The 26,289-nt window shown below is 49.5% G+C and overlaps 13 non-coding genes across 13 annotated transcripts; all 13 read right to left on the reverse strand.

The window, feature by feature from the left end:
- Positions 1-873: 873 nt before the first annotated feature.
- trnad-guc (transfer RNA aspartic acid (anticodon GUC)) lies at positions 874-945 on the reverse strand. Its single transcript has one exon. It is a non-coding gene; the product is annotated as a tRNA-Asp (tRNA).
- Positions 946-2,933: 1,988 nt separating this feature from the next.
- Positions 2,934-3,005, reverse strand: trnad-guc (transfer RNA aspartic acid (anticodon GUC)). Its single transcript has one exon. It is a non-coding gene; the product is annotated as a tRNA-Asp (tRNA).
- Positions 3,006-4,966: 1,961 nt separating this feature from the next.
- Positions 4,967-5,038, reverse strand: trnad-guc (transfer RNA aspartic acid (anticodon GUC)). The gene has a single exon. It is a non-coding gene; the product is annotated as a tRNA-Asp (tRNA).
- A 1,928-nt stretch (positions 5,039-6,966) lies between these two features.
- trnad-guc (transfer RNA aspartic acid (anticodon GUC)) lies at positions 6,967-7,038 on the reverse strand. Its single transcript has one exon. It is a non-coding gene; the product is annotated as a tRNA-Asp (tRNA).
- Positions 7,039-8,965: 1,927 nt separating this feature from the next.
- On the reverse strand, positions 8,966-9,037 carry trnad-guc (transfer RNA aspartic acid (anticodon GUC)). Its single transcript has one exon. It is a non-coding gene; the product is annotated as a tRNA-Asp (tRNA).
- A 1,927-nt stretch (positions 9,038-10,964) lies between these two features.
- trnad-guc (transfer RNA aspartic acid (anticodon GUC)) lies at positions 10,965-11,036 on the reverse strand. Its single transcript has one exon. It is a non-coding gene; the product is annotated as a tRNA-Asp (tRNA).
- Positions 11,037-12,956: 1,920 nt separating this feature from the next.
- trnad-guc (transfer RNA aspartic acid (anticodon GUC)) lies at positions 12,957-13,028 on the reverse strand. The gene has a single exon. It is a non-coding gene; the product is annotated as a tRNA-Asp (tRNA).
- A 1,970-nt stretch (positions 13,029-14,998) lies between these two features.
- Positions 14,999-15,070, reverse strand: trnad-guc (transfer RNA aspartic acid (anticodon GUC)). Its single transcript has one exon. It is a non-coding gene; the product is annotated as a tRNA-Asp (tRNA).
- Positions 15,071-17,033: 1,963 nt separating this feature from the next.
- trnad-guc (transfer RNA aspartic acid (anticodon GUC)) lies at positions 17,034-17,105 on the reverse strand. Its single transcript has one exon. It is a non-coding gene; the product is annotated as a tRNA-Asp (tRNA).
- Positions 17,106-19,090: 1,985 nt separating this feature from the next.
- trnad-guc (transfer RNA aspartic acid (anticodon GUC)) lies at positions 19,091-19,162 on the reverse strand. The gene has a single exon. It is a non-coding gene; the product is annotated as a tRNA-Asp (tRNA).
- Positions 19,163-21,090: 1,928 nt separating this feature from the next.
- Positions 21,091-21,162, reverse strand: trnad-guc (transfer RNA aspartic acid (anticodon GUC)). Its single transcript has one exon. It is a non-coding gene; the product is annotated as a tRNA-Asp (tRNA).
- A 1,976-nt stretch (positions 21,163-23,138) lies between these two features.
- trnad-guc (transfer RNA aspartic acid (anticodon GUC)) lies at positions 23,139-23,210 on the reverse strand. The gene has a single exon. It is a non-coding gene; the product is annotated as a tRNA-Asp (tRNA).
- A 1,977-nt stretch (positions 23,211-25,187) lies between these two features.
- Positions 25,188-25,259, reverse strand: trnad-guc (transfer RNA aspartic acid (anticodon GUC)). The gene has a single exon. It is a non-coding gene; the product is annotated as a tRNA-Asp (tRNA).
- Between the last annotated feature and the right edge of the window lie 1,030 nt (positions 25,260-26,289).

Here is a 26,289-nt window from a genome sequence, read left to right on the forward strand (position 1 = left end):
CTTTGAAGGGCTTATGCTCGAAACGTCGAATTCCCTATTCCTGAGATGCTGCCTGGCCTGCTGTGCTTTGACCAGCAACACATTTTCAGCTGGGATCCCTCAGTGCCGAGCATGGATCTGCATGGGTTTCTCTTCAGAAGGGTCGGTGTGGACCTGTCCGTCTGAATGGCCTGCTTCCACACTGTGGTGATTCTATGGTGCCAACAGTGTAGGTGGAGTTCCTGCACGTGCTTTCTCAAGCTTGCCTCTGTGTTGACCTTCATGTTAACCCAGCCACTGGGCTTTGTCCTTCTATCGAGAAGAGCAGACAATGCCACTCAGATGACTTGGACTTTCCACTGTGGGTGTAGTACAGCCTGCCAGCAGCAGGGGACGGTGTTGCGTCACCTTAATCGCAGGATCAGGTCCAAACTCTGAGGGGGAGTGACCCCTTTTTGATTGGAGGGAGGGAGGAAGCGGGGAAACCTGACATTCATTTGTCGCTACCGGTTGCTTAAAGGTTTTCATTTGCACTCCGTTTGCGTGGGAGTTATATGCCCACCGACGGGACGAAGTAACAACAAAATCAGAATGGGAAACAGAAATTGCTGGAGAAAGTCAGCATCTGGAGTGGGGGAAGAAAGCAGTCAACGTTTGTGGTCCAGTGACGCTTCTCCAGAACGGCAGTTTTGATTGGTGGTCAAAAAGCAGGAAGTCTCAAATGGATGAAAGGACAAGTTTGCCAGGGAGAGCAGAATCGAGACTACGACATGTTTGGTTTGTTGGCAAGAGCAGGCCGCTCGGACATGTGAATGCACGCCTTTGGAGCAAACGGGACTTGAATTGGGCACTCCTGCATTGAGATATGGTGCGTGCCTCTCAAAATGCCGCCGACTCCCCGGCGGGGAATTGAACCCCGGTCTCCCGCGTGACAGGCGGGGATACTAACCACTATACTACCGAGGATTGCACGGCTTTGCGCTCTGCGACATGGGTATTAGATAGAATGTGCTTATGTGTAATCTTGATTTGTTGTCAATTTGAGTTTTTCTTTAGATCATCTTCTACCTCTGTGGAGATGATTAAGATATCAGTTATTGTTGTTTTCATGTTTTATTGTGTCAATATCTATCTTTCAAGTAATCCGCCGCTGCTGTAAAACAGCCTTTTCGTTGTGCCCTACCATCTGTGTTAAACTTGGTCCGCTGCTGATCCACGCGCTCTCCCGTTACCTGCTTCTGACAAACTGATTCATACGCTGGCCTGGAATACAGCACAAATCCAGCAGCCTGGCTTCAATTCCCGCTGCCAAATGGACTCAACATGAAAGATTGCCCTTTTCAAGCTCGTCCCCTCAGCTTCAACTCCCACCCATCAATCGCTCCCTCATCAGAGAGCAGTGCTCCTGGAGGACGGTGGTGACTTTACTGCACGCTGCATCAGCTCCACTGTAAACGTCGAAACACTTTGCCAACAATTTCTTGATGTTTATAAAATCGTGAGGACGAACAGTTAATCGCAGGTTTACTTCCAACTCACGTCAGTCTCTGAGCCATGCGTTCAACATGGAAACATAGAAAAGAAGTGCAGGAGTAGGCCATTCAGCCCTTCAAGTCAGGCAGCATCCGAGGAGCAGGAAAATCAGGATGCTGCCTGACTTGCTTTGTTTTTCCAGCACCACTCCAATCGAGACTCTGATTTCCAGCAACTGCACTCCTCACTCGTTCCATTCAGCCCTTCGAGACATCATCACCACCATTCAAGATCATCATGACTGAACATGCCATTTCAGTGACCACTCCAGCTTCCTCTCCGTACCCCTGGATCACTTTAGCTGCAAGTTCCACGTCCGGCTCGCTATTGAACGTATCTCCCAAACCGTCTTAACCGCATCTTCCTGTGGGAGACAAGTCCACAGGCTCACCACTCTCTGAGAGAAAAATTCTTCCAGAATCGCTTGCCCTTCATTCTGAGACTGTGACCCCTGGTTCTGGACGTCCCCAACATTGGGAACTGGTGAACTTTGAAGGGCTTATGCTCGAAACGTCGAATTCCCTATTCCTGAGATGCTGCCTGGCCTGCTGTGCTTTGACCAGCAACACATTTTCAGCTGGGATCCCTCAGTGCCGAGCATGGATCTGCATGGGTTTCTCTTCAGAAGGGTCGGTGTGGACCTGTCCGTCTGAATGGCCTGCTTCCACACTGTGGTGATTCTATGGTGCCAACAGTGTAGGTGGAGTTCCTGCACGTGCTTTCTCAAGCTTGCCTCTGTGTTGACCTTCATGTTAACCCAGCCACTGGGCTTTGTCCTTCTATCGAGAAGAGCAGACAATGCCACTCAGATGACTTGGACTTTCCACTGTGGGTGTAGTACAGCCTGCCAGCAGCAGGGGACGGTGTTGCGTCACCTTAATCGCAGGATCAGGTCCAAACTCTGAGGGGGAGTGACCCCTTTTTGATTGGAGGGAGGGAGGAAGCGGGGAAACCTGACATTCATTTGTCGCTACCGGTTGCTTAAAGGTTTTCATTTGCACTCCGTTTGCGTGGGAGTTATATGCCCACCGACGGGACGAAGTAACAACAAAATCAGAATGGGAAACAGAAATTGCTGGAGAAAGTCAGCATCTGGAGTGGGGGAAGAAAGCAGTCAACGTTTGTGGTCCAGTGACGCTTCTCCAGAACGGCAGTTTTGATTGGTGGTCAAAAAGCAGGAAGTCTCAAATGGATGAAAGGACAAGTTTGCGGCAGTTTTGATGGTGGTCAAAAAGCAGGAAGTCTCAAATGGATGAAAGGACAAGTTTGCCAGGGAGAGCAGAATCGAGACTACGACATGTTTGGTTTGTTGGCAAGAGCAGGCCGCTCGGACATGTGAATGCACGCCTTTGGAGCAAACGGGACTTGAATTGGGCACTCCTGCATTGAGATATGGTGCGTGCCTCTCAAAATGCCGCCGACTCCCCGGCGGGGAATTGAACCCCGGTCTCCCGCGTGACAGGCGGGGATACTAACCACTATACTACCGAGGATTGCACGGCTTTGCGCTCTGCGACATGGGTATTAGATAGAATGTGCTTATGTGTAATCTTGATTTGTTGTCAATTTGAGTTTTTCTTTAGATCATCTTCTACCTCTGTGGAGATGATTAAGATATCAGTTATTGTTGTTTTCATGTTTTATTGTGTGAATATCTATCTTTCAAGTAATCCGCCGCTGCTGTAAAACAGCCTTTTCGTTGTGCCCTACCATCTGTGTTAAACTTGGTCCGCTGCTGATCCACGCGCTCTCCCGTTACCTGCTTCTGACAAACTGATTCATACGCTGGCCTGGAATACAGCACAAATCCAGCAGCCTGGCTTCAATTCCCGCTGCCAAATGGACTCAACATGAAAGATTGCCCTTTTCAAGCTCGTCCCCTCAGCTTCAACTCCCACCCATCAATCGCTCCCTCATCAGAGAGCAGTGCTCCTGGAGGACGGTGGTGACTTTACTGCACGCTGCATCAGCTCCACTGTAAACGTCGAAACACTTTGCCAACAATTTCTTGATGTTTATAAAATCGTGAGGACGAACAGTTAATCGCAGGTTTACTTCCAACTCACGTCAGTCTCTGAGCCATGCGTTCAACATGGAAACATAGAAAAGAAGTGCAGGAGTAGGCCATTCAGCCCTTCAAGTCAGGCAGCATCCGAGGAGCAGGAAAATCAGGATGCTTTGTTTTTGTTTTTCCACCACTCCAATCGAGACTCTGATTTCCAGCAACTGCACTCCTCACTCGTTCCATTCAGCCCTTCGAGACATCATCACCACCATTCAAGATCATCATGACTGAACATGCCATTTCAGTGACCACTCCAGCTTCCTCTCCGTACCCCTGGATCACTTTAGCTGCAAGTTCCACGTCCGGCTCGCTATTGAACGTATCTCCCAAACCGTCTTAACCGCATCTTCCTGTGGGAGACAAGTCCACAGGCTCACCACTCTCTGAGAGAAAAATTCTTCCAGAATCGCTTGCCCTTCATTCTGAGACTGTGACCCCTGGTTCTGGACGTCCCCAACATTGGGAACTGGTGAACTTTGAAGGGCTTATGCTCGAAACGTCGAATTCCCTATTCCTGAGATGCTGCCTGGCCTGCTGTGCTTTGACCAGCAACACATTTTCAGCTGGGATCCCTCAGTGCCGAGCATGGATCTGCATGGGTTTCTCTTCAGAAGGGTCGGTGTGGACCTGTCCGTCTGAATGGCCTGCTTCCACACTGTGGTGATTCTATGGTGCCAACAGTGTAGGTTGAGTTCCTGCACGTGCTTTCTCAAGCTTGCCTCTGTGTTGACCTTCATGTTAACCCAGCCACTGGGCTTTGTCCTTCTATCGAGAAGAGCAGACAATGCCACTCAGATGACTTGGACTTTCCACTGTGGGTGTAGTACAGCCTGCCAGCAGCAGGGGACGGTGTTGCGTCACCTTAATCGCAGGATCAGGTCCAAACTCTGAGGGGGAGTGACCCCTTTTTGATTGGAGGGAGGGAGGAAGCGGGGAAACCTGACATTCATTTGTCGCTACCGGTTGCTTAAAGGTTTTCATTTGCACTCCGTTTGCGTGGGAGTTATATGCCCACCGACGGGACGAAGTAACAACAAAATCAGAATGGGAAACAGAAATTGCTGGAGAAAGTCAGCATCTGGAGTGGGGGAAGAAAGCAGTCAACGTTTGTGGTCCAGTGACGCTTCTCCAGAACGGCAGTTTTGATTGGTGGTCAAAAAGCAGGAAGTCTCAAATGGATGAAAGGACAAGTTTGCCGAGTGGTCAAAAAGCAGGAAGTCTCAAATGGAAGGACAAGTTTGCCAGAGCAGAATCGAGACTACGACATGTTTGGTTTGTTGGCAAGAGCAGGCCGCTCGGACATGTGAATGCACGCCTTTGGAGCAAACGGGACTTGAATTGGGCACTCCTGCATTGAGATATGGTGCGTGCCTCTCAAAATGCCGCCGACTCCCCGGCGGGGAATTGAACCCCGGTCTCCCGCGTGACAGGCGGGGATACTAACCACTATACTACCGAGGATTGCACGGCTTTGCGCTCTGCGACATGGGTATTAGATAGAATGTGCTTATGTGTAATCTTGATTTGTTGTCAATTTGAGTTTTTCTTTAGATCATCTTCTACCTCTGTGGAGATGATTAAGATATCAGTTATTGTTGTTTTCATGTTTTATTGTGTGAATATCTATCTTTCAAGTAATCCGCCGCTGCTGTAAAACAGCCTTTTCGTTGTGCCCTACCATCTGTGTTAAACTTGGTCCGCTGCTGATCCACGCGCTCTCCCGTTACCTGCTTCTGACAAACTGATTCATACGCTGGCCTGGAATACAGCACAAATCCAGCAGCCTGGCTTCAATTCCCGCTGCCAAATGGACTCAACATGAAAGATTGCCCTTTTCAAGCTCGTCCCCTCAGCTTCAACTCCCACCCATCAATCGCTCCCTCATCAGAGAGCAGTGCTCCTGGAGGACGGTGGTGACTTTACTGCACGCTGCATCAGCTCCACTGTAAACGTCGAAACACTTTGCCAACAATTTCTTGATGTTTATAAAATCGTGAGGACGAACAGTTAATCGCAGGTTTACTTCCAACTCACGTCAGTCTCTGAGCCATGCGTTCAACATGGAAACATAGAAAAGAAGTGCAGGAGTAGGCCATTCAGCCCTTCAAGTCAGGCAGCATCCGAGGAGCAGGAAAATCAGGATGCTGCCTGACTTGCTTTGTTTTTCCAGCACCACTCCAATCGAGACTCTGATTTCCAGCAACTGCACTCCTCACTCGTTCCATTCAGCCCTTCGAGACATCATCACCACCATTCAAGATCATCATGACTGAACATGCCATTTCAGTGACCACTCCAGCTTCCTCTCCGTACCCCTGGATCACTTTAGCTGCAAGTTCCACGTCCGGCTCGCTATTGAACGTATCTCCCAAACCGTCTTAACCGCATCTTCCTGTGGGAGACAAGTCCACAGGCTCACCACTCTCTGAGAGAAAAATTCTTCCAGAATCGCTTGCCCTTCATTCTGAGACTGTGACCCCTGGTTCTGGACGTCCCCAACATTGGGAACTGGTGAACTTTGAAGGGCTTATGCTCGAAACGTCGAATTCCCTATTCCTGAGATGCTGCCTGGCCTGCTGTGCTTTGACCAGCAACACATTTTCAGCTGGGATCCCTCAGTGCCGAGCATGGATCTGCATGGGTTTCTCTTCAGAAGGGTCGGTGTGGACCTGTCCGTCTGAATGGCCTGCTTCCACACTGTGGTGATTCTATGGTGCCAACAGTGTAGGTTGAGTTCCTGCACGTGCTTTCTCAAGCTTGCCTCTGTGTTGACCTTCATGTTAACCCAGCCACTGGGCTTTGTCCTTCTATCGAGAAGAGCAGACAATGCCACTCAGATGACTTGGACTTTCCACTGTGGGTGTAGTACAGCCTGCCAGCAGCAGGGGACGGTGTTGCGTCACCTTAATCGCAGGATCAGGTCCAAACTCTGAGGGGGAGTGACCCCTTTTTGATTGGAGGGAGGGAGGAAGCGGGGAAACCTGACATTCATTTGTCGCTACCGGTTGCTTAAAGGTTTTCATTTGCACTCCGTTTGCGTGGGAGTTATATGCCCACCGACGGGACGAAGTAACAACAAAATCAGAATGGGAAACAGAAATTGCTGGAGAAAGTCAGCATCTGGAGTGGGGGAAGAAAGCAGTCAACGTTTGTGGTCCAGTGACGCTTCTCCAGAACGGCAGTTTTGATTGGTGGTCAAAAAGCAGGAAGTCTCAAATGGATGAAAGGACAAGTTTGCCAGGGAGAGCAGAATCGAGACTACGACATGTTTGGTTTGTTGGCAAGAGCAGGCCGCTCGGACATGTGAATGCACGCCTTTGGAGCAAACGGGACTTGAATTGGGCACTCCTGCATTGAGATATGGTGCGTGCCTCTCAAAATGCCGCCGACTCCCCGGCGGGGAATTGAACCCCGGTCTCCCGCGTGACAGGCGGGGATACTAACCACTATACTACCGAGGATTGCACGGCTTTGCGCTCTGCGACATGGGTATTAGATAGAATGTGCTTATGTGTAATCTTGATTTGTTGTCAATTTGAGTTTTTCTTTAGATCATCTTCTACCTCTGTGGAGATGATTAAGATATCAGTTATTGTTGTTTTCATGTTTTATTCTGTGAATATCTATCTTTCAAGTAATCCGCCGCTGCTGTAAAACAGCCTTTTCGTTGTGCCCTACCATCTGTGTTAAACTTGGTCCGCTGCTGATCCACGCGCTCTCCCGTTACCTGCTTCTGACAAACTGATTCATACGCTGGCCTGGAATACAGCACAAATCCAGCAGCCTGGCTTCAATTCCCGCTGCCAAATGGACTCAACATGAAAGATTGCCCTTTTCAAGCTCGTCCCCTCAGCTTCAACTCCCACCCATCAATCGCTCCCTCATCAGAGAGCAGTGCTCCTGGAGGACGGTGGTGACTTTACTGCACGCTGCATCAGCTCCACTGTAAACGTCGAAACACTTTGCCAACAATTTCTTGATGTTTATAAAATCGTGAGGACGAACAGTTAATCGCAGGTTTACTTCCAACTCACGTCAGTCTCTGAGCCATGCGTTCAACATGGAAACATAGAAAAGAAGTGCAGGAGTAGGCCATTCAGCCCTTCAAGTCAGGCAGCATCCGAGGAGCAGGAAAATCAGGATGCTGCCTGACTTGCTTTGTTTTTCCAGCACCACTCCAATCGAGACTCTGATTTCCAGCAACTGCACTCCTCACTCGTTCCATTCAGCCCTTCGAGACATCATCACCACCATTCAAGATCATCATGACTGAACATGCCATTTCAGTGACCACTCCAGCTTCCTCTCCGTACCCCTGGATCACTTTAGCTGCAAGTTCCACGTCCGGCTCGCTATTGAACGTATCTCCCAAACCGTCTTAACCGCATCTTCCTGTGGGAGACAAGTCCACAGGCTCACCACTCTCTGAGAGAAAAATTCTTCCAGAATCGCTTGCCCTTCATTCTGAGACTGTGACCCCTGGTTCTGGACGTCCCCAACATTGGGAACTGGTGAACTTTGAAGGGCTTATGCTCGAAACGTCGAATTCCCTATTCCTGAGATGCTGCCTGGCCTGCTGTGCTTTGACCAGCAACACATTTTCAGCTGGGATCCCTCAGTGCCGAGCATGGATCTGCATGGGTTTCTCTTCAGAAGGGTCGGTGTGGACCTGTCCGTCTGAATGGCCTGCTTCCACACTGTGGTGATTCTATGGTGCCAACAGTGTAGGTGAGTTCCTGCACGTGCTTTCTCAAGCTTGCCTCTGTGTTGACCTTCATGTTAACCCAGCCACTGGGCTTTGTCCTTCTATCGAGAAGAGCAGACAATGCCACTCAGATGACTTGGACTTTCCACTGTGGGTGTAGTACAGCCTGCCAGCAGCAGGGGACGGTGTTGCGTCACCTTAATCGCAGGATCAGGTCCAAACTCTGAGGGGGAGTGACCCCTTTTTGATTGGAGGGAGGGAGGAAGCGGGGAAACCTGACATTCATTTGTCGCTACCGGTTGCTTAAAGGTTTTCATTTGCACTCCGTTTGCGTGGGAGTTATATGCCCACCGACGGGACGAAGTAACAACAAAATCAGAATGGGAAACAGAAATTGCTGGAGAAAGTCAGCATCTGGAGTGGGGGAAGAAAGCAGTCAACGTTTGTGGTCCAGTGACGCTTCTCCAGAACGGCAGTTTTGATTGGTGGTCAAAAAGCAGGAAGTCTCAAATGGATGAAAGGACAAGTTTGCCAGGGAGAGCAGAATCGAGACTACGACATGTTTGGTTTGTTGGCAAGAGCAGGCCGCTCGGACATGTGAATGCACGCCTTTGGAGCAAACGGGACTTGAATTGGGCACTCCTGCATTGAGATATGGTGCGTGCCTCTCAAAATGCCGCCGACTCCCCGGCGGGGAATTGAACCCCGGTCTCCCGCGTGACAGGCGGGGATACTAACCACTATACTACCGAGGATTGCACGGCTTTGCGCTCTGCGACATGGGTATTAGATAGAATGTGCTTATGTGTAATCTTGATTTGTTGTCAATTTGAGTTTTTCTTTAGATCATCTTCTACCTCTGTGGAGATGATTAAGATATCAGTTATTGTTGTTTTCATGTTTTATTGTGTGAATATCTATCTTTCAAGTAATCCGCCGCTGCTGTAAAACAGCCTTTTCGTTGTGCCCTACCATCTGTGTTAAACTTGGTCCGCTGCTGATCCACGCGCTCTCCCGTTACCTGCTTCTGACAAACTGATTCATACGCTGGCCTGGAATACAGCACAAATCCAGCAGCCTGGCTTCAATTCCCGCTGCCAAATGGACTCAACATGAAAGATTGCCCTTTTCAAGCTCGTCCCCTCAGCTTCAACTCCCACCCATCAATCGCTCCCTCATCAGAGAGCAGTGCTCCTGGAGGACGGTGGTGACTTTACTGCACGCTGCATCAGCTCCACTGTAAACGTCGAAACACTTTGCCAACAATTTCTTGATGTTTATAAAATCATGAGGACGAACAGTTAATCGCAGGTTTACTTCCAACTCACGTCAGTCTCTGAGCCATGCGTTCAACATGGAAACATAGAAAAGAAGTGCAGGAGTAGGCCATTCAGCCCTTCAAGTCAGGCAGCATCCGAGGAGCAGGAAAATCAGGATGCTGCCTGACTGCTTTGTTTTTCCAGCACCACTCCAATCGAGACTCTGATTTCCAGCAACTGCACTCCTCACTCGTTCCATTCAGCCCTTCGAGACATCATCACCACCATTCAAGATCATCATGACTGAACATGCCATTTCAGTGACCACTCCAGCTTCCTCTCCGTACCCCTGGATCACTTTAGCTGCAAGTTCCACGTCCGGCTCGCTATTGAACGTATCTCCCAAACCGTCTTAACCGCATCTTCCTGTGGGAGACAAGTCCACAGGCTCACCACTCTCTGAGAGAAAAATTCTTCCAGAATCGCTTGCCCTTCATTCTGAGACTGTGACCCCTGGTTCTGGACGTCCCCAACATTGGGAACTGGTGAACTTTGAAGGGCTTATGCTCGAAACGTCGAATTCCCTATTCCTGAGATGCTGCCTGGCCTGCTGTGCTTTGACCAGCAACACATTTTCAGCTGGGATCCCTCAGTGCCGAGCATGGATCTGCATGGGTTTCTCTTCAGAAGGGTCGGTGTGGACCTGTCCGTCTGAATGGCCTGCTTCCACACTGTGGTGATTCTATGGTGCCAACAGTGTAGGTGGAGTTCCTGCACGTGCTTTCTCAAGCTTGCCTCTGTGTTGACCTTCATGTTAACCCAGCCACTGGGCTTTGTCCTTCTATCGAGAAGAGCAGACAATGCCACTCAGATGACTTGGACTTTCCACTGTGGGTGTAGTACAGCCTGCCAGCAGCAGGGGACGGTGTTGCGTCACCTTAATCGCAGGATCAGGTCCAAACTCTGAGGGGGAGTGACCCCTTTTTGATTGGAGGGAGGGAGGAAGCGGGGAAACCTGACATTCATTTGTCGCTACCGGTTGCTTAAAGGTTTTCATTTGCACTCCGTTTGCGTGGGAGTTATATGCCCACCGACGGGACGAAGTAACAACAAAATCAGAATGGGAAACAGAAATTGCTGGAGAAAGTCAGCATCTGGAGTGGGGGAAGAAAGCAGTCAACGTTTGTGGTCCAGTGACGCTTCTCCAGAACGGCAGTTTTGATTGGTGGTCAAAAAGCAGGAAGTCTCAAATGGATGAAAGGACAAGTTTGCCAGGGAGAGCAGAATCGAGACTACGACATGTTTGGTTTGTTGGCAAGAGCAGGCCGCTCGGACATGTGAATGCACGCCTTTGGAGCAAACGGGACTTGAATTGGGCACTCCTGCATTGAGATATGGTGCGTGCCTCTCAAAATGCCGCCGACTCCCCGGCGGGGAATTGAACCCCGGTCTCCCGCGTGACAGGCGGGGATACTAACCACTATACTACCGAGGATTGCACGGCTTTGCGCTCTGCGACATGGGTATTAGATAGAATGTGCTTATGTGTAATCTTGATTTGTTGTCAATTTGAGTTTTTCTTTAGATCATCTTCTACCTCTGTGGAGATGATTAAGATATCAGTTATTGTTGTTTTCATGTTTTATTCTGTGAATATCTATCTTTCAAGTAATCCGCCGCTGCTGTAAAACAGCCTTTTCGTTGTGCCCTACCATCTGTGTTAAACTTGGTCCGCTGCTGATCCACGCGCTCTCCCGTTACCTGCTTCTGACAAACTGATTCATACGCTGGCCTGGAATACAGCACAAATCCAGCAGCCTGGCTTCAATTCCCGCTGCCAAATGGACTCAACATGAAAGATTGCCCTTTTCAAGCTCGTCCCCTCAGCTTCAACTCCCACCCATCAATCGCTCCCTCATCAGAGAGCAGTGCTCCTGGAGGACGGTGGTGACTTTACTGCACGCTGCATCAGCTCCACTGTAAACGTCGAAACACTTTGCCAACAATTTCTTGATGTTTATAAAATCATGAGGACGAACAGTTAATCGCAGGTTTACTTCCAACTCACGTCAGTCTCTGAGCCATGCGTTCAACATGGAAACATAGAAAAGAAGTGCAGGAGTAGGCCATTCAGCCCTTCAAGTCAGGCAGCATCCGAGGAGCAGGAAAATCATGCTGGATGCTTTGTTTTTCCAGCACCACTCCAATCGAGACTCTGATTTCCAGCAACTGCACTCCTCACTCGTTCCATTCAGCCCTTCGAGACATCATCACCACCATTCAAGATCATCATGACTGAACATGCCATTTCAGTGACCACTCCAGCTTCCTCTCCGTACCCCTGGATCACTTTAGCTGCAAGTTCCACGTCCGGCTCGCTATTGAACGTATCTCCCAAACCGTCTTAACCGCATCTTCCTGTGGGAGACAAGTCCACAGGCTCACCACTCTCTGAGAGAAAAATTCTTCCAGAATCGCTTGCCCTTCATTCTGAGACTGTGACCCCTGGTTCTGGACGTCCCCAACATTGGGAACTGGTGAACTTTGAAGGGCTTATGCTCGAAACGTCGAATTCCCTATTCCTGAGATGCTGCCTGGCCTGCTGTGCTTTGACCAGCAACACATTTTCAGCTGGGATCCCTCAGTGCCGAGCATGGATCTGCATGGGTTTCTCTTCAGAAGGGTCGGTGTGGACCTGTCCGTCTGAATGGCCTGCTTCCACACTGTGGTGATTCTATGGTGCCAACAGTGTAGGTGGAGTTCCTGCACGTGCTTTCTCAAGCTTGCCTCTGTGTTGACCTTCATGTTAACCCAGCCACTGGGCTTTGTCCTTCTATCGAGAAGAGCAGACAATGCCACTCAGATGACTTGGACTTTCCACTGTGGGTGTAGTACAGCCTGCCAGCAGCAGGGGACGGTGTTGCGTCACCTTAATCGCAGGATCAGGTCCAAACTCTGAGGGGGAGTGACCCCTTTTTGATTGGAGGGAGGGAGGAAGCGGGGAAACCTGACATTCATTTGTCGCTACCGGTTGCTTAAAGGTTTTCATTTGCACTCCGTTTGCGTGGGAGTTATATGCCCACCGACGGGACGAAGTAACAACAAAATCAGAATGGGAAACAGAAATTGCTGGAGAAAGTCAGCATCTGGAGTGGGGGAAGAAAGCAGTCAACGTTTGTGGTCCAGTGACGCTTCTCCAGAACGGCAGTTTTGATTGGTGGTCAAAAAGCAGGAAGTCTCAAATGGATGAAAGGACAAGTTTGCCAGGGAGAGCAGAATCGAGACTACGACATGTTTGGTTTGTTGGCAAGAGCAGGCCGCTCGGACATGTGAATGCACGCCTTTGGAGCAAACGGGACTTGAATTGGGCACTCCTGCATTGAGATATGGTGCGTGCCTCTCAAAATGCCGCCGACTCCCCGGCGGGGAATTGAACCCCGGTCTCCCGCGTGACAGGCGGGGATACTAACCACTATACTACCGAGGATTGCACGGCTTTGCGCTCTGCGACATGGGTATTAGATAGAATGTGCTTATGTGTAATCTTGATTTGTTGTCAATTTGAGTTTTTCTTTAGATCATCTTCTACCTCTGTGGAGATGATTAAGATATCAGTTATTGTTGTTTTCATGTTTTATTCTGTGAATATCTATCTTTCAAGTAATCCGCCGCTGCTGTAAAACAGCCTTTTCGTTGTGCCCTACCATCTGTGTTAAACTTGGTCCGCTGCTGATCCACGCGCTCTCCCGTTACCTGCTTCTGACAAACTGATTCATACGCTGGCCTGGAATACAGCACAAATCCAGCAGCCTGGCTTCAATTCCCGCTGCCAAATGGACTCAACATGAAAGATTGCCCTTTTCAAGCTCGTCCCCTCAGCTTCAACTCCCACCCATCAATCGCTCCCTCATCAGAGAGCAGTGCTCCTGGAGGACGGTGGTGACTTTACTGCACGCTGCATCAGCTCCACTGTAAACGTCGAAACACTTTGCCAACAATTTCTTGATGTTTATAAAATCATGAGGACGAACAGTTAATCGCAGGTTTACTTCCAACTCACGTCAGTCTCTGAGCCATGCGTTCAACATGGAAACATAGAAAAGAAGTGCAGGAGTAGGCCATTCAGCCCTTCAAGTCAGGCAGCATCCGAGGAGCAGGAAAATCAGGATGCTTTGTTTTTCCAGCACCACTCCAATCGAGACTCTGATTTCCAGCAACTGCACTCCTCACTCGTTCCATTCAGCCCTTCGAGACATCATCACCACCATTCAAGATCATCATGACTGAACATGCCATTTCAGTGACCACTCCAGCTTCCTCTCCGTACCCCTGGATCACTTTAGCTGCAAGTTCCACGTCCGGCTCGCTATTGAACGTATCTCCCAAACCGTCTTAACCGCATCTTCCTGTGGGAGACAAGTCCACAGGCTCACCACTCTCTGAGAGAAAAATTCTTCCAGAATCGCTTGCCCTTCATTCTGAGACTGTGACCCCTGGTTCTGGACGTCCCCAACATTGGGAACTGGTGAACTTTGAAGGGCTTATGCTCGAAACGTCGAATTCCCTATTCCTGAGATGCTGCCTGGCCTGCTGTGCTTTGACCAGCAACACATTTTCAGCTGGGATCCCTCAGTGCCGAGCATGGATCTGCATGGGTTTCTCTTCAGAAGGGTCGGTGTGGACCTGTCCGTCTGAATGGCCTGCTTCCACACTGTGGTGATTCTATGGTGCCAACAGTGTAGGTGGAGTTCCTGCACGTGCTTTCTCAAGCTTGCCTCTGTGTTGACCTTCATGTTAACCCAGCCACTGGGCTTTGTCCTTCTATCGAGAAGAGCAGACAATGCCACTCAGATGACTTGGACTTTCCACTGTGGGTGTAGTACAGCCTGCCAGCAGCAGGGGACGGTGTTGCGTCACCTTAATCGCAGGATCAGGTCCAAACTCTGAGGGGGAGTGACCCCTTTTTGATTGGAGGGAGGGAGGAAGCGGGGAAACCTGACATTCATTTGTCGCTACCGGTTGCTTAAAGGTTTTCATTTGCACTCCGTTTGCGTGGGAGTTATATGCCCACCGACGGGACGAAGTAACAACAAAATCAGAATGGGAAACAGAAATTGCTGGAGAAAGTCAGCATCTGGAGTGGGGGAAGAAAGCAGTCAACGTTTGTGGTCCAGTGACGCTTCTCCAGAACGGCAGTTTTGATTGGTGGTCAAAAAGCAGTCTCAAATGGATGAAAGGACAAGTTTGCAGTTTTGATTGGTGGTCAAAAAGCAGGAAGTCTCAAATGGATGAAAGGACAAGTTTGCCAGGGAGAGCAGAATCGAGACTACGACATGTTTGGTTTGTTGGCAAGAGCAGGCCGCTCGGACATGTGAATGCACGCCTTTGGAGCAAACGGGACTTGAATTGGGCACTCCTGCATTGAGATATGGTGCGTGCCTCTCAAAATGCCGCCGACTCCCCGGCGGGGAATTGAACCCCGGTCTCCCGCGTGACAGGCGGGGATACTAACCACTATACTACCGAGGATTGCACGGCTTTGCGCTCTGCGACATGGGTATTAGATAGAATGTGCTTATGTGTAATCTTGATTTGTTGTCAATTTGAGTTTTTCTTTAGATCATCTTCTACCTCTGTGGAGATGATTAAGATATCAGTTATTGTTGTTTTCATGTTTTATTGTGTGAATATCTATCTTTCAAGTAATCCGCCGCTGCTGTAAAACAGCCTTTTCGTTGTGCCCTACCATCTGTGTTAAACTTGGTCCGCTGCTGATCCACGCGCTCTCCCGTTACCTGCTTCTGACAAACTGATTCATACGCTGGCCTGGAATACAGCACAAATCCAGCAGCCTGGCTTCAATTCCCGCTGCCAAATGGACTCAACATGAAAGATTGCCCTTTTCAAGCTCGTCCCCTCAGCTTCAACTCCCACCCATCAATCGCTCCCTCATCAGAGAGCAGTGCTCCTGGAGGACGGTGGTGACTTTACTGCACGCTGCATCAGCTCCACTGTAAACGTCGAAACACTTTGCCAACAATTTCTTGATGTTTATAAAATCGTGAGGACGAACAGTTAATCGCAGGTTTACTTCCAACTCACGTCAGTCTCTGAGCCATGCGTTCAACATGGAAACATAGAAAAGAAGTGCAGGAGTAGGCCATTCAGCCCTTCAAGTCAGGCAGCATCCGAGGAGCAGGAAAATCAGGATGCTGCCTGACTTGCTTTGTTTTTCCAGCACCACTCCAATCGAGACTCTGATTTCCAGCAACTGCACTCCTCACTCGTTCCATTCAGCCCTTCGAGACATCATCACCACCATTCAAGATCATCATGACTGAACATGCCATTTCAGTGACCACTCCAGCTTCCTCTCCGTACCCCTGGATCACTTTAGCTGCAAGTTCCACGTCCGGCTCGCTATTGAACGTATCTCCCAAACCGTCTTAACCGCATCTTCCTGTGGGAGACAAGTCCACAGGCTCACCACTCTCTGAGAGAAAAATTCTTCCAGAATCGCTTGCCCTTCATTCTGAGACTGTGACCCCTGGTTCTGGACGTCCCCAACATTGGGAACTGGTGAACTTTGAAGGGCTTATGCTCGAAACGTCGAATTCCCTATTCCTGAGATGCTGCCTGGCCTGCTGTGCTTTGACCAGCAACACATTTTCAGCTGGGATCCCTCAGTGCCGAGCATGGATCTGCATGGGTTTCTCTTCAGAAGGGTCGGTGTGGACCTGTCCGTCTGAATGGCCTGCTTCCACACTGTGGTGATTCTATGGTGCCAACAGTGTAGGTTGAGTTCCTGCACGTGCTTTCTCAAGCTTGCCTCTGTGTTGACCTTCATGTTAACCCAGCCACTGGGCTTTGTCCTTCTATCGAGAAGAGCAGACAATGCCACTCAGATGACTTGGACTTTCCACTGTGGGTGTAGTACAGCCTGCCAGCAGCAGGGGACGGTGTTGCGTCACCTTAATCGCAGGATCAGGTCCAAACTCTGAGGGGGAGTGACCCCTTTTTGATTGGAGGGAGGGAGGAAGCGGGGAAACCTGACATTCATTTGTCGCTACCGGTTGCTTAAAGGTTTTCATTTGCACTCCGTTTGCGTGGGAGTTATATGCCCACCGACGGGACGAAGTAACAACAAAATCAGAATGGGAAACAGAAATTGCTGGAGAAAGTCAGCATCTGGAGTGGGGGAAGAAAGCAGTCAACGTTTGTGGTCCAGTGACGCTTCTCCAGAACGGCAGTTTTGATTGGTGGTCAAAAAGCAGGAAGTCTCAAATGGATGAAAGGACAAGTTTGCAGAAGCAGCAAGAAAGGATGAAAGGACAAGTTTGCCAGGGAGAGCAGAATCGAGACTACGACATGTTTGGTTTGTTGGCAAGAGCAGGCCGCTCGGACATGTGAATGCACGCCTTTGGAGCAAACGGGACTTGAATTGGGCACTCCTGCATTGAGATATGGTGCGTGCCTCTCAAAATGCCGCCGACTCCCCGGCGGGGAATTGAACCCCGGTCTCCCGCGTGACAGGCGGGGATACTAACCACTATACTACCGAGGATTGCACGGCTTTGCGCTCTGCGACATGGGTATTAGATAGAATGTGCTTATGTGTAATCTTGATTTGTTGTCAATTTGAGTTTTTCTTTAGATCATCTTCTACCTCTGTGGAGATGATTAAGATATCAGTTATTGTTGTTTTCATGTTTTATTGTGTCAATATCTATCTTTCAAGTAATCCGCCGCTGCTGTAAAACAGCCTTTTCGTTGTGCCCTACCATCTGTGTTAAACTTGGTCCGCTGCTGATCCACGCGCTCTCCCGTTACCTGCTTCTGACAAACTGATTCATACGCTGGCCTGGAATACAGCACAAATCCAGCAGCCTGGCTTCAATTCCCGCTGCCAAATGGACTCAACATGAAAGATTGCCCTTTTCAAGCTCGTCCCCTCAGCTTCAACTCCCACCCATCAATCGCTCCCTCATCAGAGAGCAGTGCTCCTGGAGGACGGTGGTGACTTTACTGCACGCTGCATCAGCTCCACTGTAAACGTCGAAACACTTTGCCAACAATTTCTTGATGTTTATAAAATCATGAGGACGAACAGTTAATCGCAGGTTTACTTCCAACTCACGTCAGTCTCTGAGCCATGCGTTCAACATGGAAACATAGAAAAGAAGTGCAGGAGTAGGCCATTCAGCCCTTCAAGTCAGGCAGCATCCGAGGAGCAGGAAAATCAGGATGCTGCCTGACTTGCTTTGTTTTTCCAGCACCACTCCAATCGAGACTCTGATTTCCAGCAACTGCACTCCTCACTCGTTCCATTCAGCCCTTCGAGACATCATCACCACCATTCAAGATCATCATGACTGAACATGCCATTTCAGTGACCACTCCAGCTTCCTCTCCGTACCCCTGGATCACTTTAGCTGCAAGTTCCACGTCCGGCTCGCTATTGAACGTATCTCCCAAACCGTCTTAACCGCATCTTCCTGTGGGAGACAAGTCCACAGGCTCACCACTCTCTGAGAGAAAAATTCTTCCAGAATCGCTTGCCCTTCATTCTGAGACTGTGACCCCTGGTTCTGGACGTCCCCAACATTGGGAACTGGTGAACTTTGAAGGGCTTATGCTCGAAACGTCGAATTCCCTATTCCTGAGATGCTGCCTGGCCTGCTGTGCTTTGACCAGCAACACATTTTCAGCTGGGATCCCTCAGTGCCGAGCATGGATCTGCATGGGTTTCTCTTCAGAAGGGTCGGTGTGGACCTGTCCGTCTGAATGGCCTGCTTCCACACTGTGGTGATTCTATGGTGCCAACAGTGTAGGTGGAGTTCCTGCACGTGCTTTCTCAAGCTTGCCTCTGTGTTGACCTTCATGTTAACCCAGCCACTGGGCTTTGTCCTTCTATCGAGAAGAGCAGACAATGCCACTCAGATGACTTGGACTTTCCACTGTGGGTGTAGTACAGCCTGCCAGCAGCAGGGGACGGTGTTGCGTCACCTTAATCGCAGGATCAGGTCCAAACTCTGAGGGGGAGTGACCCCTTTTTGATTGGAGGGAGGGAGGAAGCGGGGAAACCTGACATTCATTTGTCGCTACCGGTTGCTTAAAGGTTTTCATTTGCACTCCGTTTGCGTGGGAGTTATATGCCCACCGACGGGACGAAGTAACAACAAAATCAGAATGGGAAACAGAAATTGCTGGAGAAAGTCAGCATCTGGAGTGGGGGAAGAAAGCAGTCAACGTTTGTGGTCCAGTGACGCTTCTCCAGAACGGCAGTTTTGATTGGTGGTCAAAAAGCAGGAAGTCTCAAATGGATGAAAGGACAAGTTTCAGTTTTGATTGGTGGTCAAAAAGCAGGAAGTCTCAAATGGATGAAAGGACAAGTTTGCCAGGGAGAGCAGAATCGAGACTACGACATGTTTGGTTTGTTGGCAAGAGCAGGCCGCTCGGACATGTGAATGCACGCCTTTGGAGCAAACGGGACTTGAATTGGGCACTCCTGCATTGAGATATGGTGCGTGCCTCTCAAAATGCCGCCGACTCCCCGGCGGGGAATTGAACCCCGGTCTCCCGCGTGACAGGCGGGGATACTAACCACTATACTACCGAGGATTGCACGGCTTTGCGCTCTGCGACATGGGTATTAGATAGAATGTGCTTATGTGTAATCTTGATTTGTTGTCAATTTGAGTTTTTCTTTAGATCATCTTCTACCTCTGTGGAGATGATTAAGATATCAGTTATTGTTGTTTTCATGTTTTATTGTGTGAATATCTATCTTTCAAGTAATCCGCCGCTGCTGTAAAACAGCCTTTTCGTTGTGCCCTACCATCTGTGTTAAACTTGGTCCGCTGCTGATCCACGCGCTCTCCCGTTACCTGCTTCTGACAAACTGATTCATACGCTGGCCTGGAATACAGCACAAATCCAGCAGCCTGGCTTCAATTCCCGCTGCCAAATGGACTCAACATGAAAGATTGCCCTTTTCAAGCTCGTCCCCTCAGCTTCAACTCCCACCCATCAATCGCTCCCTCATCAGAGAGCAGTGCTCCTGGAGGACGGTGGTGACTTTACTGCACGCTGCATCAGCTCCACTGTAAACGTCGAAACACTTTGCCAACAATTTCTTGATGTTTATAAAATCGTGAGGACGAACAGTTAATCGCAGGTTTACTTCCAACTCACGTCAGTCTCTGAGCCATGCGTTCAACATGGAAACATAGAAAAGAAGTGCAGGAGTAGGCCATTCAGCCCTTCAAGTCAGGCAGCATCCGAGGAGCAGGAAAATCAGGATGCTGCCTGACTTGCTTTGTTTTTCCAGCACCACTCCAATCGAGACTCTGATTTCCAGCAACTGCACTCCTCACTCGTTCCATTCAGCCCTTCGAGACATCATCACCACCATTCAAGATCATCATGACTGAACATGCCATTTCAGTGACCACTCCAGCTTCCTCTCCGTACCCCTGGATCACTTTAGCTGCAAGTTCCACGTCCGGCTCGCTATTGAACGTATCTCCCAAACCGTCTTAACCGCATCTTCCTGTGGGAGACAAGTCCACAGGCTCACCACTCTCTGAGAGAAAAATTCTTCCAGAATCGCTTGCCCTTCATTCTGAGACTGTGACCCCTGGTTCTGGACGTCCCCAACATTGGGAACTGGTGAACTTTGAAGGGCTTATGCTCGAAACGTCGAATTCCCTATTCCTGAGATGCTGCCTGGCCTGCTGTGCTTTGACCAGCAACACATTTTCAGCTGGGATCCCTCAGTGCCGAGCATGGATCTGCATGGGTTTCTCTTCAGAAGGGTCGGTGTGGACCTGTCCGTCTGAATGGCCTGCTTCCACACTGTGGTGATTCTATGGTGCCAACAGTGTAGGTGGAGTTCCTGCACGTGCTTTCTCAAGCTTGCCTCTGTGTTGACCTTCATGTTAACCCAGCCACTGGGCTTTGTCCTTCTATCGAGAAGAGCAGACAATGCCACTCAGATGACTTGGACTTTCCACTGTGGGTGTAGTACAGCCTGCCAGCAGCAGGGGACGGTGTTGCGTCACCTTAATCGCAGGATCAGGTCCAAACTCTGAGGGGGAGTGACCCCTTTTTGATTGGAGGGAGGGAGGAAGCGGGGAAACCTGACATTCATTTGTCGCTACCGGTTGCTTAAAGGTTTTCATTTGCACTCCGTTTGCGTGGGAGTTATATGCCCACCGACGGGACGAAGTAACAACAAAATCAGAATGGGAAACAGAAATTGCTGGAGAAAGTCAGCATCTGGAGTGGGGGAAGAAAGCAGTCAACGTTTGTGGTCCAGTGACGCTTCTCCAGAACGGCAGTTTTGATTGGTGGTCAAAAAGCAGGAAGTCTCAAATGGATGAAAGGACAAGTTTGCCAGGGAGAGCAGAATCGAGACTACGACATGTTTGGTTTGTTGGCAAGAGCAGGCCGCTCGGACATGTGAATGCACGCCTTTGGAGCAAACGGGACTTGAATTGGGCACTCCTGCATTGAGATATGGTGCGTGCCTCTCAAAATGCCGCCGACTCCCCGGCGGGGAATTGAACCCCGGTCTCCCGCGTGACAGGCGGGGATACTAACCACTATACTACCGAGGATTGCACGGCTTTGCGCTCTGCGACATGGGTATTAGATAGAATGTGCTTATGTGTAATCTTGATTTGTTGTCAATTTGAGTTTTTCTTTAGATCATCTTCTACCTCTGTGGAGATGATTAAGATATCAGTTATTGTTGTTTTCATGTTTTATTGTGTCAATATCTATCTTTCAAGTAATCCGCCGCTGCTGTAAAACAGCCTTTTCGTTGTGCCCTACCATCTGTGTTAAACTTGGTCCGCTGCTGATCCACGCGCTCTCCCGTTACCTGCTTCTGACAAACTGATTCATACGCTGGCCTGGAATACAGCACAAATCCAGCAGCCTGGCTTCAATTCCCGCTGCCAAATGGACTCAACATGAAAGATTGCCCTTTTCAAGCTCGTCCCCTCAGCTTCAACTCCCACCCATCAATCGCTCCCTCATCAGAGAGCAGTGCTCCTGGAGGACGGTGGTGACTTTACTGCACGCTGCATCAGCTCCACTGTAAACGTCGAAACACTTTGCCAACAATTTCTTGATGTTTATAAAATCATGAGGACGAACAGTTAATCGCAGGTTTACTTCCAACTCACGTCAGTCTCTGAGCCATGCGTTCAACATGGAAACATAGAAAAGAAGTGCAGGAGTAGGCCATTCAGCCCTTCAAGTCAGGCAGCATCCGAGGAGCAGGAAAATCAGGATGCTGCCTGACTTGCTTTGTTTTTCCAGCACCACTCCAATCGAGACTCTGATTTCCAGCAACTGCACTCCTCACTCGTTCCATTCAGCCCTTCGAGACATCATCACCACCATTCAAGATCATCATGACTGAACATGCCATTTCAGTGACCACTCCAGCTTCCTCTCCGTACCCCTGGATCACTTTAGCTGCAAGTTCCACGTCCGGCTCGCTATTGAACGTATCTCCCAAACCGTCTTAACCGCATCTTCCTGTGGGAGACAAGTCCACAGGCTCACCACTCTCTGAGAGAAAAATTCTTCCAGAATCGCTTGCCCTTCATTCTGAGACTGTGACCCCTGGTTCTGGACGTCCCCAACATTGGGAACTGGTGAACTTTGAAGGGCTTATGCTCGAAACGTCGAATTCCCTATTCCTGAGATGCTGCCTGGCCTGCTGTGCTTTGACCAGCAACACATTTTCAGCTGGGATCCCTCAGTGCCGAGCATGGATCTGCATGGGTTTCTCTTCAGAAGGGTCGGTGTGGACCTGTCCGTCTGAATGGCCTGCTTCCACACTGTGGTGATTCTATGGTGCCAACAGTGTAGGTGGAGTTCCTGCACGTGCTTTCTCAAGCTTGCCTCTGTGTTGACCTTCATGTTAACCCAGCCACTGGGCTTTGTCCTTCTATCGAGAAGAGCAGACAATGCCACTCAGATGACTTGGACTTTCCACTGTGGGTGTAGTACAGCCTGCCAGCAGCAGGGGACGGTGTTGCGTCACCTTAATCGCAGGATCAGGTCCAAACTCTGAGGGGGAGTGACCCCTTTTTGATTGGAGGGAGGGAGGAAGCGGGGAAACCTGACATTCATTTGTCGCTACCGGTTGCTTAAAGGTTTTCATTTGCACTCCGTTTGCGTGGGAGTTATATGCCCACCGACGGGACGAAGTAACAACAAAATCAGAATGGGAAACAGAAATTGCTGGAGAAAGTCAGCATCTGGAGTGGGGGAAGAAAGCAGTCAACGTTTGTGGTCCAGTGACGCTTCTCCAGAACGGCAGTTTTGATTGGTGGTCAAAAAGCAGGAAGTCTCAATGGATGAAAGGCAGTTTTGATTGGTGGTCAAAAAGCAGGAAGTCTCAAATGGATGAAAGGACAAGTTTGCCAGGGAGAGCAGAATCGAGACTACGACATGTTTGGTTTGTTGGCAAGAGCAGGCCGCTCGGACATGTGAATGCACGCCTTTGGAGCAAACGGGACTTGAATTGGGCACTCCTGCATTGAGATATGGTGCGTGCCTCTCAAAATGCCGCCGACTCCCCGGCGGGGAATTGAACCCCGGTCTCCCGCGTGACAGGCGGGGATACTAACCACTATACTACCGAGGATTGCACGGCTTTGCGCTCTGCGACATGGGTATTAGATAGAATGTGCTTATGTGTAATCTTGATTTGTTGTCAATTTGAGTTTTTCTTTAGATCATCTTCTACCTCTGTGGAGATGATTAAGATATCAGTTATTGTTGTTTTCATGTTTTATTGTGTCAATATCTATCTTTCAAGTAATCCGCCGCTGCTGTAAAACAGCCTTTTCGTTGTGCCCTACCATCTGTGTTAAACTTGGTCCGCTGCTGATCCACGCGCTCTCCCGTTACCTGCTTCTGACAAACTGATTCATACGCTGGCCTGGAATACAGCACAAATCCAGCAGCCTGGCTTCAATTCCCGCTGCCAAATGGACTCAACATGAAAGATTGCCCTTTTCAAGCTCGTCCCCTCAGCTTCAACTCCCACCCATCAATCGCTCCCTCATCAGAGAGCAGTGCTCCTGGAGGACGGTGGTGACTTTACTGCACGCTGCATCAGCTCCACTGTAAACGTCGAAACACTTTGCCAACAATTTCTTGATGTTTATAAAATCATGAGGACGAACAGTTAATCGCAGGTTTACTTCCAACTCACGTCAGTCTCTGAGCCATGCGTTCAACATGGAAACATAGAAAAGAAGTGCAGGAGTAGGCCATTCAGCCCTTCAAGTCAGGCAGCATCCGAGGAGCAGGAAAATCAGGATGCTGCCTGACTTGCTTTGTTTTTCCAGCACCACTCCAATCGAGACTCTGATTTCCAGCAACTGCACTCCTCACTCGTTCCATTCAGCCCTTCGAGACATCATCACCACCATTCAAGATCATCATGACTGAACATGCCATTTCAGTGACCACTCCAGCTTCCTCTCCGTACCCCTGGATCACTTTAGCTGCAAGTTCCACGTCCGGCTCGCTATTGAACGTATCTCCCAAACCGTCTTAACCGCATCTTCCTGTGGGAGACAAGTCCACAGGCTCACCACTCTCTGAGAGAAAAATTCTTCCAGAATCGCTTGCCCTTCATTCTGAGACTGTGACCCCTGGTTCTGGACGTCCCCAACATTGGGAACTGGTGAACTTTGAAGGGCTTATGCTCGAAACGTCGAATTCCCTATTCCTGAGATGCTGCCTGGCCTGCTGTGCTTTGACCAGCAACACATTTTCAGCTGGGATCCCTCAGTGCCGAGCATGGATCTGCATGGGTTTCTCTTCAGAAGGGTCGGTGTGGACCTGTCCGTCTGAATGGCCTGCTTCCACACTGTGGTGATTCTATGGTGCCAACAGTGTAGGTGGAGTTCCTGCACGTGCTTTCTCAAGCTTGCCTCTGTGTTGACCTTCATGTTAACCCAGCCACTGGGCTTTGTCCTTCTATCGAGAAGAGCAGACAATGCCACTCAGATGACTTGGACTTTCCACTGTGGGTGTAGTACAGCCTGCCAGCAGCAGGGGACGGTGTTGCGTCACCTTAATCGCAGGATCAGGTCCAAACTCTGAGGGGGAGTGACCCCTTTTTGATTGGAGGGAGGGAGGAAGCGGGGAAACCTGACATTCATTTGTCGCTACCGGTTGCTTAAAGGTTTTCATTTGCACTCCGTTTGCGTGGGAGTTATATGCCCACCGACGGGACGAAGTAACAACAAAATCAGAATGGGAAACAGAAATTGCTGGAGAAAGTCAGCATCTGGAGTGGGGGAAGAAAGCAGTCAACGTTTGTGGTCCAGTGACGTTCTCCAGAACGGCAGTTTTGATTGGTGGTCAAAAAGCAGGAAGTCTCAAATGAATGAAAGGACAGTTTTGATTGGTGGTCAAAAAGCAGGAAGTCTCAAATGGATGAAAGGACAAGTTTGCCAGGGAGAGCAGAATCGAGACTACGACATGTTTGGTTTGTTGGCAAGAGCAGGCCGCTCGGACATGTGAATGCACGCCTTTGGAGCAAACGGGACTTGAATTGGGCACTCCTGCATTGAGATATGGTGCGTGCCTCTCAAAATGCCGCCGACTCCCCGGCGGGGAATTGAACCCCGGTCTCCCGCGTGACAGGCGGGGATACTAACCACTATACTACCGAGGATTGCACGGCTTTGCGCTCTGCGACATGGGTATTAGATAGAATGTGCTTATGTGTAATCTTGATTTGTTGTCAATTTGAGTTTTTCTTTAGATCATCTTCTACCTCTGTGGAGATGATTAAGATATCAGTTATTGTTGTTTTCATGTTTTATTGTGTCAATATCTATCTTTCAAGTAATCCGCCGCTGCTGTAAAACAGCCTTTTCGTTGTGCCCTACCATCTGTGTTAAACTTGGTCCGCTGCTGATCCACGCGCTCTCCCGTTACCTGCTTCTGACAAACTGATTCATACGCTGGCCTGGAATACAGCACAAATCCAGCAGCCTGGCTTCAATTCCCGCTGCCAAATGGACTCAACATGAAAGATTGCCCTTTTCAAGCTCGTCCCCTCAGCTTCAACTCCCACCCATCAATCGCTCCCTCATCAGAGAGCAGTGCTCCTGGAGGACGGTGGTGACTTTACTGCACGCTGCATCAGCTCCACTGTAAACGTCGAAACACTTTGCCAACAATTTCTTGATGTTTATAAAATCATGAGGACGAACAGTTAATCGCAGGTTTACTTCCAACTCACGTCAGTCTCTGAGCCATGCGTTCAACATGGAAACATAGAAAAGAAGTGCAGGAGTAGGCCATTCAGCCCTTCAAGTCAGGCAGCATCCGAGGAGCAGGAAAATCAGGATGCTTTGTTTTTTCCAGCACCACTCCAATCGAGACTCTGATTTCCAGCAACTGCACTCCTCACTCGTTCCATTCAGCCCTTCGAGACATCATCACCACCATTCAAGATCATCATGACTGAACATGCCATTTCAGTGACCACTCCAGCTTCCTCTCCGTACCCCTGGATCACTTTAGCTGCAAGTTCCACGTCCGGCTCGCTATTGAACGTATCTCCCAAACCGTCTTAACCGCATCTTCCTGTGGGAGACAAGTCCACAGGCTCACCACTCTCTGAGAGAAAAATTCTTCCAGAATCGCTTGCCCTTCATTCTGAGACTGTGACCCCTGGTTCTGGACGTCCCCAACAT

This window comes from Hemiscyllium ocellatum, unplaced genomic scaffold (genome assembly GCF_020745735.1).
Source record: "Hemiscyllium ocellatum isolate sHemOce1 unplaced genomic scaffold, sHemOce1.pat.X.cur. scaffold_2031_pat_ctg1, whole genome shotgun sequence".
Taxonomy (NCBI): domain Eukaryota; kingdom Metazoa; phylum Chordata; class Chondrichthyes; order Orectolobiformes; family Hemiscylliidae; genus Hemiscyllium; species Hemiscyllium ocellatum.